Source organism: Myotis brandtii, unplaced genomic scaffold (assembly GCF_000412655.1).
Source record: "Myotis brandtii unplaced genomic scaffold, ASM41265v1 scaffold535, whole genome shotgun sequence".
NCBI lineage: Eukaryota > Metazoa > Chordata > Mammalia > Chiroptera > Vespertilionidae > Myotis > Myotis brandtii.
The window spans coordinates 1,444,205-1,462,365 of NW_005369964.1; the positions used below are offsets into that span (position 1 = coordinate 1,444,205).

The 18,161-nt window shown below is 47.2% G+C and overlaps 1 long non-coding RNA gene across 1 annotated transcript in view; it reads left to right on the top strand.

The window, feature by feature from the left end:
* LOC106728101 overlaps nucleotides 1-467 on the top strand; it is a 22,752-nt gene extending 22,285 nt beyond the window's left edge. The window contains exon 3 of the long non-coding RNA XR_001364352.1: nucleotides 346-467. This is a non-coding gene — a long non-coding RNA (uncharacterized LOC106728101). The remainder of the gene's footprint in view (nucleotides 1-345) is intronic.
* Nucleotides 468-18,161: the final 17,694 nt, after the last annotated feature.

The following is an 18,161-nucleotide window of genomic DNA, read 5'->3' on the forward strand; positions in this document are numbered from 1 at the left end:
GAACCCCTGGTCTGAGCCTTCACTGATGGCATCAAGATCTGGGCCTGGGTTCTTTAGGGGCAACACTAAACTCATTGCCTCTGGGAGGAAGGGCATGGCCACCAGGAGCCCCAGGGAAAGTGCATAAGTCAGAGGAGCGGAGACCCGCCCTCGGCTGCCCGGGCCTGTCCCCTCCCGGCTTCTTACACCGAATGGGCTTCTTACACCAAATCGCAGCACCAGCCCCGGGAGTTCTGAGCCTGCCCAGCCCTTCCACAGTCAAGGGCCGAGTCAGGGAAGCAGGTTTTGGACAAGAGAAGAGCGAGCACCTTCTCACGTGCTGGATTGTTTGTCTTATCTTTACAGACAGCTTTATCGAGGTCTAATCCACTGATATGCAATGAACTGCGCATATTTAGAGAGTGCAATTCCATACGTTTTGACGGAGACACACACCTAGGAAACCTGCACCATCATCAAGGTAACAAGTGGCCCCACCCACCGGATTCCTGGTGTCTGTGGGGGGTCCTCCCCCAGGCTGCTCCTGGCCCCCACCCCAGGCCACCCCTGGCCTGCTCTCCATTACTGTGTGTTATGTGGAATTTCCCATAAATGGGTCATGCCCTGTGTACTCCTTTTACAGCTGCTTTCTCTCACTCAGCACCGTGATGTTGAGATTCATCCGTGTTGTAGCATTGACCAGTAGTTTAACCTTGAATTCTGGACAAGCCTCCCTGGTCAGGGTATATGATCCTTCGTTGTAGGTTGTTGAATTCCATTTGCTACAATTTTGTTTGAGTTTTTGTGTCTATATGTGCATGAGGTCTGTAGTTTTCTTCCTTCCTTTTTCCTTCCTTCCTTCCTTCCTTCCTTCCTTCCTTCCTTCCTCCCTCCCCCCCTTCCTCTCTCTCTGTCTCTCTCTGTCTCTCTCTCTCTTTCTTCCTTTCTTCTTTTCAGTAATATCAAGGTAATACTGGTCTCATATAAGTTGGGAAATATTCACTCTTTCTCAATAATCTAGAAGAGTTTTTTTTTTTAAATGATGAATATTATTTCTTCTTGCGTTTGGTAGAATTCACACTGACGACATCTGGGCCTGGAATTTTCTCTGAGGGAAGGTTTTTCAAAGTAAATGCTATTTCTTTAACAGACAAAGGCCCTGAACAGATAAACAGTTAATAGATAAACCAATTCAGTTTATCTATTCCTTCTTGAGAGAACTTTGATCATTTGTGTCAATCAAGGAATTTGTGCATTTAATCTGAATTGTCTAATTTATGTGCATAAAGTTGTTCATACTATTCCCTTATAATCCTTTTCATATTTGTGGAGTCTGTGGATATCATTTCTCTTGTTCCTGATTTTGTATTTAATTCTGGAATGAAATTCACAACATGTGACTATTACCTACACACAATGTATAACAAATACGTTTCAAAAAGAAATTTCCTGGTGCTGTAAATGCCCACATTAAAGAACCAATTTGCTTCAAGTATGTTACATTATTTTTTTAAAAACATGTAAGCATTGTTTCTTAATTTCTAAAATAAAATAATAATTCATTATGAAATTTAATTAAGAATCAGACTTTGGCTAATTGTAAAGTCAGTTTTTAAGAATAAATTAAGCCCTGGCCAGCGTGATCAGTGGTTAGAGCACAGGCCTGAGCAGGAAAGGGTTTTGGGTTCGATTCCCAGTCAAGGGCACATACCTGGGTTGCAGGTTCGATCCCTGGCCCCCACTGGGGCTCATGTGGGAGGCAACCAATCCATATGTTTCTTTCATATTGATATTTCTCTCTCTCTCTCTCTCTCTCTCTCTCTCTCTCTCTCCCCTTCTTCCCCCTTCCTTTCACTCTCTCTAAAAAAATTAATGGGATAAAAAATATCCTCTGGTGAGGATAGTAAAACAAAGAATAAAAAACAAAGAATAAATTAAAAAATGAAGAAGCAATCAGGAAAGTTAACAAAGCCAGTTATGCCTTATTGGGAACATCTAATACCAAAACTCATCCCCACTGAGATAAAGGAAAAAAAATACATTTCTGGTGATAGAATGAAAATTGTGCAAAATAAAAAGCAAATCAAAAGTAAAAGTAAATATTTTTAAATCTTTGCAAAACAAAGAAATTCACTGATAAACAGTGGGCCACTGAGGTCGTAACCTGACTCTGAGATGATGGGAGGAGGTCAGGGTGCTGGCATTGGGTGAAGCCCAGGGGTGCTCTCCGGAGGAGGGGCTGCACGGAGGTGTGAGGTGCCAGGATGGTCATGACGGAGGGGAGGAAGTTTATGGAGCTGCTGTCTGGTCTGGATTCTTCCCTAAGAAAAGGCGTCACTGGAAGGGGTGTGGGGTCCCCCGAGGATGACCGCGGGGCAGCCGCCACCTTGGTTGCAGTTTGCAGACAAGACCAAGGCTGAGGGAGAGAGAGGTGGGGAGAGGTATAGGTCGCCAACGGTCAAGGCGTTTCCTCTCTACACGTGGACAGAGGGAAATACCTCAAGAGCAGGGGTGGATAGCAAAGCGGAGCACAGTGAGGAGGTGGTATGTTTTAAATATTTACTATCTTTGTTTTAATAGAATTTACTTGTAAGTTTATATAATTTACTTTTTAAAATTTAAATTTATTGGGGGTGACACTGGTTAATAAGATTATATATTACTTTCAACAAAGGCTGTGCTAAACAACCAGTCTTTGAAATTACTGAATATGTGAGTCACCTCTCTCGAGGGGGGACAGGCCCTCATAGCTTCCTGGGAGGCCCTTTGCCGGCCACAGTTATACCCCCTCACCTCATGCCAGCTTCTTGGAAGCACCCATAGGTTGGTCCTTAGGTGGACCATACTGCCCATCTGAGACCCCCTGCCTCATGCCTCCCTCCCTCTTTCCACCTCTCCCCCTCCTTCCTTCCATCGGGAGCCTGGAGGGTTCTTTGTGCCCCAAAGCGCAGTGGCCCTTTCTCTGTGTTGCACCATTGCGCCCCTCTAACACTTTAAGTTATTTTGGCATCACAGGGAGAGAATTTGCTGGAACATGAACTTGAATGCATGAGCAATCATGCAGGGCAAATGGGAAACAGTATAGTGAGTGCAGAGGGCAGACAAGGCCTAGGTTAGATCCTGCCCCTGGTCACTGCTGTGCGACTTCAGGCAGGTTACTCAAGCTCTCTGAGCCTTGGACTCTTCATGTGGTAAAATGGCAACTGATAACTCCTAGGGTGCTTGTGAGGACTAAATGAGCTAAGAAATGCACTTGCGATAGTGTCTTGCACGTACTGAATGACCAACAACATAAGCCTTCCTTGCCTTGTCTTCTGCTTCAGTGTAGTGAGTCCATACATTTTCTGAGATACTGAAAGCAAAGATGATCACTGCCCGCCATCTGGTGGTCAAATCTATCCTTACACCCCAGGTTGTGCCCAGGTAGATAATTGTCCACTTGTGGCCTTGATCCATTAGAATCACCTGGGAATCTTTTTAAAATCCTGATTTCTGGGCCTCATCCTCTGGAAATTCTGTTTCTTTGTGATGGGGTGGGGCCACAACATTAGTAACAAAGAAACAGAATTTCCGGAAGATGAGGCCCAGAAATTAGGATTTTAAAAAGATTCCCAGGTGATTCTAATGTGCAGCCAAGGTTGAGAACCACTGGTAAGACGCTGCCTCCTCAGGAAAGAGGAGGATTTGACTGGACAGGCCTCTTCCCTCCCACCCTGTTCTGGACTCTTCAGAGCGAACTCCTGTCCCCGAAGCCTTGGGGGACCCTCACAGGGCTGATTAACAAAGCTGTCCCCACAGCAGCTGGGAGGGGCCCGCAGATGGTTAAGGGCCTTGGAGATGGGGTCTACTGTGAGGCCCTCTCCCTCCCATAGTAGTGTGTGTGTGTGGGGAGTGTATGTGCATGCGTGTGTGCGTGTGTGCGTGTGTGTGTGTGTGTGTATGTGTGTGTATGGGTGTGTGTGAGCCCTCACGTTTCCGGGTGAACGGCAGGCTCTCCATCCGGATTTTTAATCCCAGCTGTTACTATCCCCATGGTTCTGCTGTGTTCCTGTGGGTTCCCTACACCCTGGTCCTGCCCTGGACAGCAGTCCTACTGGGTGCCAGGCACTGCTCCGGGTGCTGGGGGACAGCAAGGACGTGGGGCTCCCGTTCTGGAGGGGGAGATGGCTGCCGAAGCCCTGATCCAGGGGTCTCCCTGGCTGGTGGCATCCCTGGGTCTCTGTCCTGCGCTGGGATCGGAGCACTGGGTGTGGACCCAGGAGCTCGGTCGGGCCCCAGGGTGGGTTAGAAGTCCCACTTCCTCCCACCAGTGTTTCCATGGTCACCAGGCCCGTGATGAGGCCTGAACCATTTCTGTCGTGGTCCCTGTGGCTGTGAATGTCCCTGTGGCCGTCCCAGTGCGTGCCCACGCTCCTTACATCACAGGTGTGCCCCCGAGTCCTCACAAGGCCCTGCGAGGCCCCGAGGACTGCTGTCAGCAGCACCCTGCCCCGTCCTCGGAGGAGTCGGACCAGAGAGGCCCAGTCCCCGGCCGGGCGTGTTCCTCCATTGGGCCCAGCGGCCTCCTGACTCAGTCCATCACCAGGAATCAAAGGTGACAGGACAGAGACGAGGAGAACAGGCCAGTTTCTGACCAGACATATGTATCCCATGGCTGGAGAGCTGGAGGAGTATTTTATCATGGATGCTTAGAATTTGGAAGGATTTTTAGTCGGTTTTGTCACAGTTTTTAAATTCTCTGCAGATCCCCTCCCCCTTATTGCTTGCAGGGGAGAGGAAGCCCTTTGTCCGGTGCCTGGCAAACAACAGCAGCCACACAATAATCATGGCGAAATCTCTCCTATCCTGCAAGGTCTGGCCAGGTGCCACCTCCTCCAGGATGGCCTACCTGATCTCCCTATAGGACAGCCCTTCTCTGGGCCCTTCAGAAAGGATGGGTAATGTCTGTGCCCAGTCTGTCTCTGCCCCCCTCGATGACACATTCCACCCGTGTCCCCAGCCTGGCTCCCAGGAGTTGTCAGTGAACACTTGCTGAGTGACTTGGGGGTGTCCTTGCTCCCAGACTCACAAACTCCCCAGGGACCCCCTGCGATCACTGCCTCATCTGCAGCCACATCTCCCACATGGATCCAGGCCCAAAGGGTTCCTCTGGACCTAGGAGGTTATCCCCAGGCTGATGTGGGCCAGGATTCTCCATTCCTGACTTGCAGATCCTGCCCATGGGGGCAGGGAAGGCCTAGCTGAATCACAGGGCCCCAGAGAAGTCAGGAAGGGGCCACTTCAGTGTGACCAGAAGGAGAGAGCAAATCCTGGGGGGGGGGATGGGCAGAGAAGAGCACCCAGGGGGATCGGGGCTCATGTGGGAGCAGAAAGAGAGCAGGTGCAGGCAAGGGGTCCCGGTCAGGGATGTGAACCCCTTGTGGGTGTAGGAGGTCTCCCTCAGTGAGGTGCTGGCTAAGATGCCCACTTCTCGGTGGCTGACATGCCCCCCTCTGCCCAGGTGGTTGGCAGCCAGGATGCTGAGAGAGATGCCTACCTCGGGACAGTGACCAGCTGTGACCATGTGACCAGTTACAGAAATGAGGACTATAATTGACACGAGTATTTTGTCTTTATTTTGCTACTAGAGGCCCGGTGCATGAATTTGTGCACCAGTGAGGTCCCTTGGCCTAGCCTGTGGTATCGGGGTGAAACCGGCTCTCTGACATCCCCCGAAGGGTCCTGGATTGCGAGAGGGTGCAGGCCAGGCCGAGGGACCCCACTGGTGCACGATTGGGGCTGGGGAGAGATGCAGGAGGTTGGCCAGCCGGGTAGGAACCGCGGGAGGGCTCCAGGGTGTGTCCGGCCTGTCTCACTCAGTCCACATCAGCTGGACCCCAGCAGCAGCTAACCTACCGGTAGGAGCGTCTGCCTGCTGGTGGTCAGTGCAGGTCATAGCAAGCAGTTGAGCGGTCTTAGCATATCATTAGCATATTACACTTTGATTGGTTGAATGGCTGACCAGTCGACCAGACACTTAGCATATTAGGCTTTTATTATATAGGATGAATATGCATGTGTATATGTGCGTGTGTGTGTGCATGTACGTGTGTGTCTTTATTTTCTTTCCTCCTCTTCTGGGCCAGGGGTTGGAGAGGTTGTTAGGCAGGATTATGGCCTTCTTTATTTGGAGACTAAGTATACTTTTAGAGATTCATACAGCTGCCAAGCTGACAAAGGTAGACCTGTGATGGTTCATTTATGTGTCAACTTGACTGGCGTGGGGAGCCCAGATGAAGCATCATTTCTGGGTGTTTCCAGGGCAGGTTATCATTTGAACGGCTAGACTCAGTGGCGTAGATGGTCCTCCCAAGTGTGGTGGGCAGCATCTGCTCCGTTCAGGGCCTGGGCAGAGAATGAAATGTGGAGGAAGCAGGAATTTGTCCCTTTTCCCTGCCTCAGTGCTTGAGTCAGACATCTCCCCTCATCTCCTGCTGCCTTTGGACCGGGAGCAGTTACATTGTCGGCTCCGGTGTTCCTCTCGGACTCGGGCTGAATGACAGCACCGGCTTTTCTGGGTCCAGTTTGCCGATGGCAGATTATGGCACTTCTCAGCCTCCAGAGTCACGTGATCCAATTCCTCACTAACAATCTCCTTTTATATCTGTACCTATACCTGTATCTTTACTTTTATCTCTATCTATCTCTGTCTTTTGATATCTATCTTTCTATATCTACCATCTATCTCTTATTGGTAGTTTCGTGTTTTTTTTTTTTTTTTTAAGACAGAGAGAAACATCTATGTGAGAGAAACACATTGATTAGTTGCCTCCTGCACGTGCCCTGACCAGGGCTCAGGCCAGGGAGGAGCCCTGCAACCAGGTACATGCCCTTGACTGTAATTGAACCTGGGACCCTTCAGTCCACAGGCCGACACTTTATCCACTGAGCCAAACTGGCTAGGGCTCTCATTGGTGGTTTAAAAATTGTGATATTCTAAACCCATTCTTTCCTGTAGATGAACCTGCTAGCATTCTTTTGTAAGAAACTCCCTCTCCTTTTACTCTCTTTTTCTGAATGTTGATATAAACACAGGAACTTTTATTTACTAACATATTCAGTGTAGTGCCAGCTGGCTTCTATCTTTTGACAATAACAATAATTTTTGAGCATTTCCTTGATCTTAGCACAGCTGTCCCAGCCTCACCTTGTCATTCCTTACCCAGACCTCTAATCAGTTATTTCTCAAAGGAATCCCCTTTGGAGGAAAATGGTATTTAGAAACCAAAATCTGGACGCTTGCTGTGCTCACTATAACGGAGGCATCATTGCTTCTTGTCATTTCCCTGGTTCTTTTGTAGATATTGCCCCAATTATCTCTTGGTTAGTTGTGATGGTGCCCAAATTCCTTTATTCATTTTGCATGTATTTTTCTACCAGAGGCCCGGTACATGAAATTCGTGCACGGGTAGGGTCCCTAGGCCTGGCCAGCAATCAGGGCTGATCTATGGGGTGACCAGTGGGGTGATCAGGAAGGTGGGGGCCCGCTGGCACCCGCCTTGGCTGGCCTGGGGCCTGCGGGCTGGGGGAAGCTCCTGCATTGAGCGTCTGCCCCCTGGTGGTCAGTGCGCATCATAGTGACCGGACATTCCTCCGTTCGGTCGATTTGCATATTAAGCTTTTATTATATAGGATTTGCTGATATAACCACCAATATCCTGGGAGTCCCAATGTGCTGCTTGTTTTTCTTCTACTCACCCACTCGCCTCCTCCCGCACTTGGTGATCTTTGATTATGAGCTTATGGCTTGATCATCGTCTGGGGGCATGAACTGGGGACCATTTCCTCATGAGAGGATTTTCTTAATCTCTTACAGGTAGGCAAGGGATGGCTCCAAGTTGGGGTCACCTACCCCTCCCTTGAAGGTCCGCCATCACTGTAGGATGTCCAGTCTGAGCTCCTGTCTGCCCGCATCCCTAGGGCACTGCCACTCTGTCCTAGGAACCCTCCTGCCCCTCCTGGTTGCCTGATGCTCAGGCTTCAGTTCATAGCGACTTTCTCTCCCTGTTTTTGGTGAGGTCAGTTATGCCTCAAGGAATTTGTTCTGCAAGCTTATGTCAAAAGCAGAATTTTGGCTTTTAGTTTCCATGTTTTGCAATGTGGCTACCACCTCCAAGACACGATTGTATAACAGTGGAGATATTGAATTCCTGATATTTATAGGAATGGCTTTAGAATTTCACTGTGTAATCGGATGTTTGCTGTGGGCTTTCGGCAAATAGTCTATTAAGTATAGGAGTTTCCTTCTACTCTAATTTAGTTTGTAACCCTTCAATTTGTTGTTTTAATGCATTATATCTATTATTTGCCTAATAACGGCACATCATTGTTTCCCTGGAATAAAAATAAATTCATATTGTATTTGTTTAATACAAATTCTATTTAATTTTGTAAGATTTTACTTATTTGCCCACCCATCTTAAGAAATAAAAATTGTTCATTTCTTTCTTTTTAAAGAATAACTTAAGAAAGCTTTGATGCCAAGGATACATTGATTTCACAAATTTATCTGAGGAACTTCCTAACTTTTCCTATGACTCGGAATACTTTGACTGACATAGAAATCACCCCTATGTGAATGTTAGCTAGCACTCATTTGTAAGCCCACCAGGGCCTTTACCTTTTTTTTGGGGGGGGGGAATACCATCATTTAGACATTTTAAACGTTAACATTTGGATCTTGCTTCTGGTAATCTTGAAACCCAGGTAATTTGGAACAACCCCTCTCTGGATGACAGCAAGAAGAGCTGGATTTAAAAAAAAATCAACTTGAAGGTATCGGAGGCATAATGAGGCAGAGAAAAATGACTAGAACAGAATCTGGCAGGAGCGTAGACCAGGGGGGTGAGCCTTGCATTTTGGGGCTGCTTCTCCCCAGGCGGGTGCTAATTCTGGGCGGGGGAGGTACTGAGAGACTGAAGGGTGCCCTCCTTGAAAGTGAGGCGTCTTTCACAGTCTGGTGATGGTGGACATTTTCACTTTTGCTTGAGTTTCCTGCAGTTGTACCTCGATGTGTCCAGGTGCGTACTTCCTCTTACTTTTCTTGCTTGGGTTTAACAATTTTCTTAAATCTGTGCTGGATCCCTTTCATCTGTTTGGGTAAATTCCGGGGCACTATGTCTTCAATTATTATTCTGTCCCCCTGAAGTACTGTTCAATTATGGTTTTGCCTCTTTACATATGTGTTTTCTTTACATATGTGTATATATGGTGGACCTTTCTACTTCTCTATTCCTCTTTGCAGCTCTTCTCCCCTCTGCTTTATTGAGATATAATTGACGTAGAGCATTGTGTAAGTTTAAGGTGTACAGTGTGATGATTATATATATATATATATATATATATATGTGTGTGTATAATATATAGAAATATCAGCAAAATAGGGTTAGTTAACACTTCCTTCGCCTCACACAATTACCATTTCCCCCTCTGTGGTGAGAACATTTAAGATCTACCATCTTAGCAACTTTCAAGCACACAATACAGAATTGTTAACTATAGTCACCATGCTGTGCATTAGATCCTCAGAATGTACTCATCTTATAACTGGAAGTGTGTGTCCCTTTGACCAACATGCTCCCTCCCAACCCCCCAGCCCCTGCTAACCACCATCCAACTCTGTTTCTATGATTTTTATTTTAGATTCCACATGTAAGTGAAATTATAAGGTATTAGTCTTTCTTTGTCTGACTTATCTCACTTAGCACAATACCCTCTAGGTCCATCCATGTTGTCACAAATGGCAAAATTGTCTTCTTTCTTATTGTGCATGTGTGTATACACACACACACACACACACACACACACATATGTTACATCTTCTAATCCAATATGACTGGTGTCCTTATAAAAAGGGGAAACTTGGACACAGAGTCTGGCAAGCACAGTGGGAAGATGCAGGAGACAACTCCACGTGAAGAGGGAACAGAGACCGGCATTGCAGCCCAGGAACGCCTGGGGCTACGGAAGCTGGAGGAAGCGCAGCCTGGCTGACATCTTGGTCCCTGACTCCTGACCTCAGAGCGGTGAGAGTGAATTTCTGTGGTTTCAGCCACCCGGTCGTGGTCCTTGGCTATGGCAGCCGCAGGAAATCAGCAAAGCTGGGGAGAGAGGGGGAGGCCCTGGCTCATGGAGGGTGATCAGCGATCAGGAGGGAAGGGGCTGGAGCGCCCAGGCCCGGCAGGGATGGGGCTGGTGGCGGGTGTGATGGCTGCCCTCTCTCAGCAGCGTCTTCCCAGAGGCTGTGACATGGCTGGGTCTCAGCAGCATCCGCTCCCAGGAGGAGCTATGGCAGCCGCAGGAAACCAGCAAAGCTGGGGAAAGAGGGGGAGGCCCTGGCTCATGGAGGGGGATCAGCGATCAGGAGGGAAGGGGCTGGAGCGCCCAGGCCCGGCAGGGATGGGGCTGGTGGCGGGTGTGATGGCCGCCCTCTCTCATCAGCGTCTTCCCAGAGGCTGTGACATGGCTGGGTCTCAGCAGCATCCGCTCCCAGGAGGAGGGGAAGCCTTTACTCACCAGTCAGAGCCCCACCCCTTCATCGATGGTTCCCTGGGGGAAAGTTGATCACCCCTCCTTGTGCTGCACATATGTGAGTGCGGGGTGAGTCCTGGGGGTGGTAACCGGGAAGACCTGGGGTAGGAGTCAGGTGGAGCCCCCTGGGCCCAGCCGTCGTTGTGGGCGCTGAGGTAGACCCATGGCCAGAGGCTCTGGGCTGAGCGAGACTGAGAGTCTGCGCTGGTCTGGAGAGGCCTAGGGTACAATCCTACTTCTTCTACAGTTTTCGGAGCTCGGCCCACATTCTCAATCTTGTCTTTTCTCTCCTTAAACATATTTCCTTTGAGACCCGGGGGTGACAGTTTACGGTCATTTCCATATCTGGGTGCCCGTGGTCTTGTTACTGTTTTGTTTTCCCACCCATTTGGTCTTGTCTCTTTGTAGGATTATTGGGGGACAGACCTTGTGTTTGTCATATTCCAGAAGTTCTTAGACATGGGAGTAAGTCTCCCTTCAGGCACCAGAGGGCGCCAGAACTCCACGGTCGCCCTCACTGGGCCTAGGGAGCAGGATGACTAAGGTGAATTTTCCTTCCCCACCCCAACAGGCTGGAATGCAGATTCTGGGTTACCCTTCCACCAGCCACTGGCCCCCACCAAAGCAGGGGGCAGGGGTCCAACTCTTTTCCTTAGTCTTCCAGCTCGTTTTCAACAGGAATAGGGGAGTCAGAGGCATTCGAATGGTATCTTTAATCTCCTACAAGAAAAATAGCTGCCAAACCCGGGTTTCCTATGCAAAGAAAATAGCCTTCAAGACTGAAGGTAAAACAAAGACGTTTCCCGACAGACGGAAGCAGGGAGAGTCTGGCTTGAGAAGAGCCACACCAGAGGAAATACTGAAAGGTTTTTCAGGCAAAGGATGAACTCAGGAGGGAGGTGAGCAGGGCAGGGAGGTGTCGAGAACAATAACACAGGAAATCTACAGGCAAATAGAAGGTAACGTTGAAAGTGTAGAACAACAATCATGCCCTGGTGGGTTAAAAACATGGGCAGGATGGAATGCATGGCCACGTGGGCCTGTAATCTGCGCGTGGGTAGACAGAGTTAAAATGCGCCACGATTTTTGCACTGTTCATGAAAGTATCATTTAATGTGAGATTTTTATGAACTCAGGAAGCATGTTGTAGTCTCTAGGGTAACGACTAAAAGAATAATAAAAGACTGCATAGCTTCCAAGCTCATAGAGTACAAAAAAATTGGAATAATAAAAAAACAATTCATTGAAAGGAGATCATAAAAGCGAGAAAAAGGAATATAGATCAAGTGGGATCATGTAAAGAACTTGTTAAACCCAAATACCTCAGTGATTATGTGTATTTAAAGCTGGATAGATGAATAGGTACAGGGCATCTGGACAACTAGAGACTTCTGTTGCTAACCAACGCAGAATGGCAGGGCTTGGCTATGTCCCGCCTCCCGAACCAACCAAAGAATGGACAAAACTATGAAGCATGGTTTTCGAGACACGGAGAGTCAGGCCACAAGGTTGGCGACCCCTGAGCGATGGAAGTAAACGAGGTGAGCTGTGCTATCGCCCCCAGCTCGCTGCCTTGACAGCTTCTGAGGTGGAGCTTGGTGGAGTCCTGGAGGGAGAGTTCCGGAAGGACAAGGCGCCCCGTGTCCTCAGGTCAGGGGACCTGAGAGGGGAGAGCTGTGCTCAGACAGAGCCCCAGAGGTCAGCACGGTCTCCCTCTGGAGTGTTCAGCTCAGCAGCCATCCGTGTGCGCGGAGGAGAAACTGCCTGAGTCTCGGAGAGACCACCCAGAGGGCAGAGGGGCTAGTCCGCAGAGCTCGCATAGGGCTGGGAACAGAGCCCGCTCCAAGCAGCCACACCGGAATACTCAGAGATTCACGAGGCATCGGGTAGAGTACACAGAGGGCTTTGCCTTGGTCGTGGGAAAGAATTAATTCTAGACTGAGCACTGCCCTGGTCTACTTAGCAACCCTTTTAAAGCAGCGGTTCTCAACCTGTGGGTCGCGACCCCTTTGGCGGTCGAACGACCCTTTCACAGGGGTTGCCTAAGACCATCTTGCATATCAGATATTTACATTACGATTCATAACAGTAGCAACATTACAGTTATGAAGTAACAACGAAAATAATTTTATGGTTGGGTCACAACATGAGGGAACTGGATTGAAAGGGCCAGAAGGTTGAGAACCACTGCTTTTAAAGGAAGACCCAAAGGGATCACACCATTTCCGAGGACCTTAATAGCATCCAAGAACAAGCTCAAGAATATGTAAGGAATATCCCTGGCCAGGTAGCTCAGTTGGTAGCAGCAAGGTTGCAGGATTGATCCTAGGTCAGGGCACATACCAGAAGCAACCAATGCATGCATCAATAAGTGGAACAACAAATCTCTCTCTCTCTCTCCCCGCTCGCTCTCCCTTCCCATCTCTCTCCAAAATCAATAAACATAAAGGAAAGAATATTTAAGGAATTCAACAATATCCAACACCCAACCAAGGTAAAATTTATGACTGATATTTAAGCAAAATTTACCAAGCATTCAAAGAAGCAGAAATGTACAGCCCGCAATGGAGAAAGAAATCAATCAGTGGAAACCAACCCAAAACTGACACAGATGTTAGAGTTAGACAAAGATATTAAAGCAGCTATTATAACTGTGCTCCATATGTTCCAAAAGTTAAGTACAGAGACGGAGGAAAAAAAATGGCTCAAGTTAAACTTTCCGAGATGAAACAACGATTTGTGAGATGAAACACACACTGGATGGTATTAGCAGAAGTTTGGACGTTGGGGAAGAAAAGATTAGGGGGACTTGAAATCATAGCAATAGAAACAATCTAAAAGGAATCAGGGAGAAGGCAATGAAAAATGACAAGCACATTAGTGAGCGGTAAGGCAATTCCAAGTTGCCTGATATGCGGGTAATTGGAATCCCGGAGGGAGAGGAGAAAGGGAGAAGACACAAAAAAAGCATTTGAAGAAATAATAGCTAAAATTGTTTCCAAATTTGATGACAACTATCAACTCAGTCCCCCTAAGAAACTCAATGAGCTCCAAGCACAACAAACCTGAGTAAAACCATCTGAAAGCACATCGTTATCAAACTGCCCAAAGCCGGTGATAAAGAGGACACTGTGAAAGCAGCCAGAGGCAGGGGGAAAAAAGACATTTGCGGAGAAACAAAACTGAAAATGACAGCAGATTCCTCATCAGAAACAATCAAAGCCAGAAGACAGTGGAGCAACACCCTTGAAGCATGAAAAGGAAAAAAACCTAGACTCCCAGAGCTAATGAAAATATCTTTCAAAAAATGACGGTGAAATAAAGACCTTTTCAGAAGAACGAAAACGGAGCTGCGGGGAAATGGCGAAGGAAATGTCAACGGGAGGAGAACGGGAAGGCGTAGAGACGCAGCTCCGCGGCAGGAATGATGTGTCTGAAATGGCAACGGCACCGGTAAACAGATAGGATTTTAAACATGATTTAAATCCCTTAAACAGAAAAGGGGCAACAACACGCCGTTGGCTTCATACATTTATAAAGGAACGACATACGACCGCAGTAGCACAAAGGTCAAGCCCAAAGAAATGGAAGTCTGCTGCTGTTGTAAGTTTCCTCTGCTACACACAGAATGGCCTATCATTCAGGGGAGGCCGCAGTAAGTTAAAGGCGTGTGCTGTAATCTTTCGAGTAAGCACAAAAACAGTGAAGAGATTGAATAAGGCAAAAAGGAGATACAATAGAATCAAGGAAAACACTCAATAACCCCGAAGAGGGCAGAGAAAGAGGATAAAGAGAAAAGAGACCGGATAGAAGAGAAAACAGTGATCAGGGAGCTCACACCGTATTGAGTGTTAAGGATCTAAACCAGCGGTTCTCAACCTGTGGGTCACGACCATCGGAAAACACATACGTGTAACATATCAGATATTTACATAACATATCAGATATTTACATGACGATTCATCACAGTAGCAAAATTACAGTTATGAAGTAGCAACGAAAATAATTTTATGGTTGGGGGTCACCACAACATGAGGAACTGTATTAAAGGGTATTAACTGCATTAGGAAGGTTGAGAACCACTGAAACACGCCGGTGCTGGTGAAATCTCCACGTGACTCCATCCGTTTTGAATGCTTTCTTACTACCTGGCACAAATAATTTGGAATTTTCTTGTCCCAGGACTGTTACCAACCTCTACTGGTAGATTCAGTGGAGAGAGCTAGAGAGTAAACACTGAAGAATAAGTGCATACGAATCCTTCTACTTTCACCCCAACACCCCCCGGGGAGGGGAGTGTGCTTCCCATCCATCTCTATTGTACTTTGCACCCCCTTCTCCTACAAAGAACCCTGGTTTTCCGTAACACCCACATGTTTAGTTTTTGCTCAGTGCTGCAGTCCACAGAAAACAGCTTACGAGTTGCAGCAGCCAGCCATAAACTTCCCAGGAAAGTTCCAGGTTTCCTTTAGTTCTTCTTACCCTTACACAGGCAGATTCGTGTGGTTAAAAAGCACTTGGATTAATTCTTGTATCTTTTCCGTGGCGATGCTATCAAACTAATATGCAGTTATATCCATTGGCTCCTGTTTGTATTCAATTTCAGAGTTTCCCCCCTAAATCTTGAATTGGATGAATATGTAATATATTAAGATGGTTCAACTTCAAAATCATTTGAAAAGGTATGTTCAAAGACGTCTCGTTCTCCCTTACATTGAGGGAATCGGAGCATTTGAAAATCGATTTAAGTTTCCTGCTCTTGGAGCTAACCAATTTCAGCCGTTTCTTTTTTTCTTTCTATTTCTCTCTGCAGACCTTCATAATTTTCTCTATTTCTCTTTCGAAAATAGGCTGCTTAAATTTCTTGTCTTTGCTGGGACCAATTTTGGTAAACGGCACCGTCCTAGAAAACTCTCCATTTCATCTGAGTTTTCATTTGTTTTCACAGAGCTGGGCAGAGTGGTCTATTATGGTTTTTAACAACTCCTGTTCAGCAGCGTGTAACCTTCTCCCCGAGCCTATCTGTATGCATGCGCGTTGTCCCTTCCTCCCCGATAATGAAAGGCTTCTCTCTCGCGTTATTTTTTTCCCCCCAAAAGATCAAGATTTTGATTTATTAGTTCTGTATAGCTTTTTCTACTTTCTACCTCATTAATTTTTTTTTTAAATTGAGGTGCAAGCCGCATCACATTCAATTAACCACTTTCAAGTGTATCATTCGGTGGTATTTAGTATTCACAATAGTGTGCAAACACGGCTCTCTTTAGATGCAAAATTTGTCATCATCCCTTGGTATGAATAATGCCGCTATAAACATCCATGCCCGGGCTGCTGTGTGGATGCATGCTTTCATCTCTCTTGGCTGGATCCCCGGGGTGGGATTGCTCACTCACAGGGTGACTCTGGGTGTACGTCCGAGGACCTGCGGGACTGCCCCCCTAGCGTGGCTGCGCAGTCGCCGTGCCCCCTGCCTCATGAACGTCTGCCGCCTCCACTGCTTCCTTATTGTGCAGTCTACTGGTGACTTTGTTGTTCAGCTCCTAGTTCTTCTGAGCTGGGAGTTTAGTTTATGCATTTCCATTATTTTGCTTTGGCTGACAGCAGTATTGGAAGTCATGATTTCCCCGCTCACTGTCTTAACTCTCTCCCCGAGATGCCGCGCCGCCCTGCTTTTAGAGAAACCCTGCGGCTGCAATTTGTACTTTGCCTTTCACCTGAGAGCTGTTGAGAGACATTTTACATTTCCAGGCAGAAAAAAAAAATACAAAATTCCAGGCAGAAACCTGGCTTTTTTGAATTTGTTTTGAATCCTCACTTTTAACCCACGATGTGATCAACAGAGGTGATCTGTATCAGGTCTGCTTAATGCAGAGCACTGTGGCAATGTGTGTGTGTGTGTGTGTGTGTGTGTGTGTGTGTGTGTGTGTGTCGGTGGATGCTGCACGTACGTTGGAGAAGGCAACCCTTTGGTTGTAATGCCAGACCTGCCTTCTTGCTTGTGTTCAATTATTTTATGGCCTTCCCGATTTGGTTTTGTTCACTTGCCCAGGAGCAGTGCGTTGTCTCCAACCCGGAGATCGGTTCTGTCCTTCTCCCCACACCCCCTGAGCTTTGTCTCGGCCAAGGCTCCGTGCTGCATTCCTGACCATTAAATCTCCGTCGGCCTAATAACATAACGTCTTTGTCACAGTAAATGCTTTTGGCCCGGCTTCTCCCTTGTCTAATATCTGAGTCCAACCGCCGCGTGTGCGTGGTTTCCATCGCTCGCTATACCTTCGCCCGTCCTGGGAGTCTCGGTCTCCCTAAATCACTCTGATTAGAGCTGGCTGCTCTCTGAGCTGATTGGAAATCTTTTTCTTTGAATAGATGAGTTCAGCCTATTTGCATTCATTGCTGTGACTGACATGCTGGTCTCCGCGCTGCTGTTTTACTGTGCATAATGTTTACGGTGTACATTGCATTACAGTGATTCTATTTCTTTCTCTAGGTGATCTGTTTTCTTTGTTCTTGTTTTTTAAAGCATAACTTAGCATGCTTCCCCCCCCCCTTTTCTTTTCAGTAAACAGCTTTATTGAGATCTAGTTCAAATAGCATACAATTCACGCATTTAAAGTGTGCAATTCAATGGGTTTTGGTATATTACATTATTAATGTTTTTTTTTTAAATTGCAGCCCTGGCTGATGTGGCTCAGTCGATCGGAGCATTGTCCCACGCACTGAAAGATCCCAGGTGTGATTCCCGGTCAGGGCACATATCAAGATTTTGGGCTCCATCCTGGTCAGGGCGCGTTCAGAAGATGACCGAGTAGTGTTTCTCCCTCCAATGTTTCTCTCTCCCTTTCTCTCTCTCTCAAATCAATGAAAACGTGTCCTCGGGTGAGGATGAGAAATAAATAGATTAAAAAAATTGTAGCCTAGCCGGTGTGGCTCAGTGGTTGAGCACTGACCCCTGAATCAAGAGGTCACTGGTTTGATTCCCGGTCCAGGCACATGCCCAGGTGGTGGGCTCAATCCCTAGTGGGTAGGAGGGTACAGGAGGCAGCCAGTCCATGTTTCTCTGTCATCAATGTTTCTATTTCTCTCTCCCTTTCCCTTCTTCTCTCTCTAAAAATCAATGAAAAAAAGATATTTAAAAAATTGTAGTAAAATACATGTAATGTAAAATTTATCCTTTTTGACCATTTAAAAGTGTACAACGCAGGGCATAAAGTTCCTTTCAACGTTGTGCAACCATCACCACTGTTTCCAACATTTTCTATCAACCCAAACATAAATGCTACTACCCCTACTAAGCAAGAACGCTCACCCCCTTCCCCCCCAAGCCCCTGGCAACCTGTCGTCTACTTCCTGTCTCTATGCCGGACTGCTCTGGGGACCTCAGCCAAGCGGAATCTCGCGGTGTCTGTCCTGTCGGCCTCACTTCACGGCAAGGCCCTCCCACATCGGGACATGCTTTAGTGTTTGCATTTCTTTGTCAAGTTAGGGGACGAATGTGTTTTTGTTTCACTGGATGTTTCTATTCCAGGATCTTTCAGAATGTTTAATTAGCTTGCGTCCTATAAAACCGTCATTTTTGCAGGTCAGACATGATCAGACATTGTCAATTTCAGACC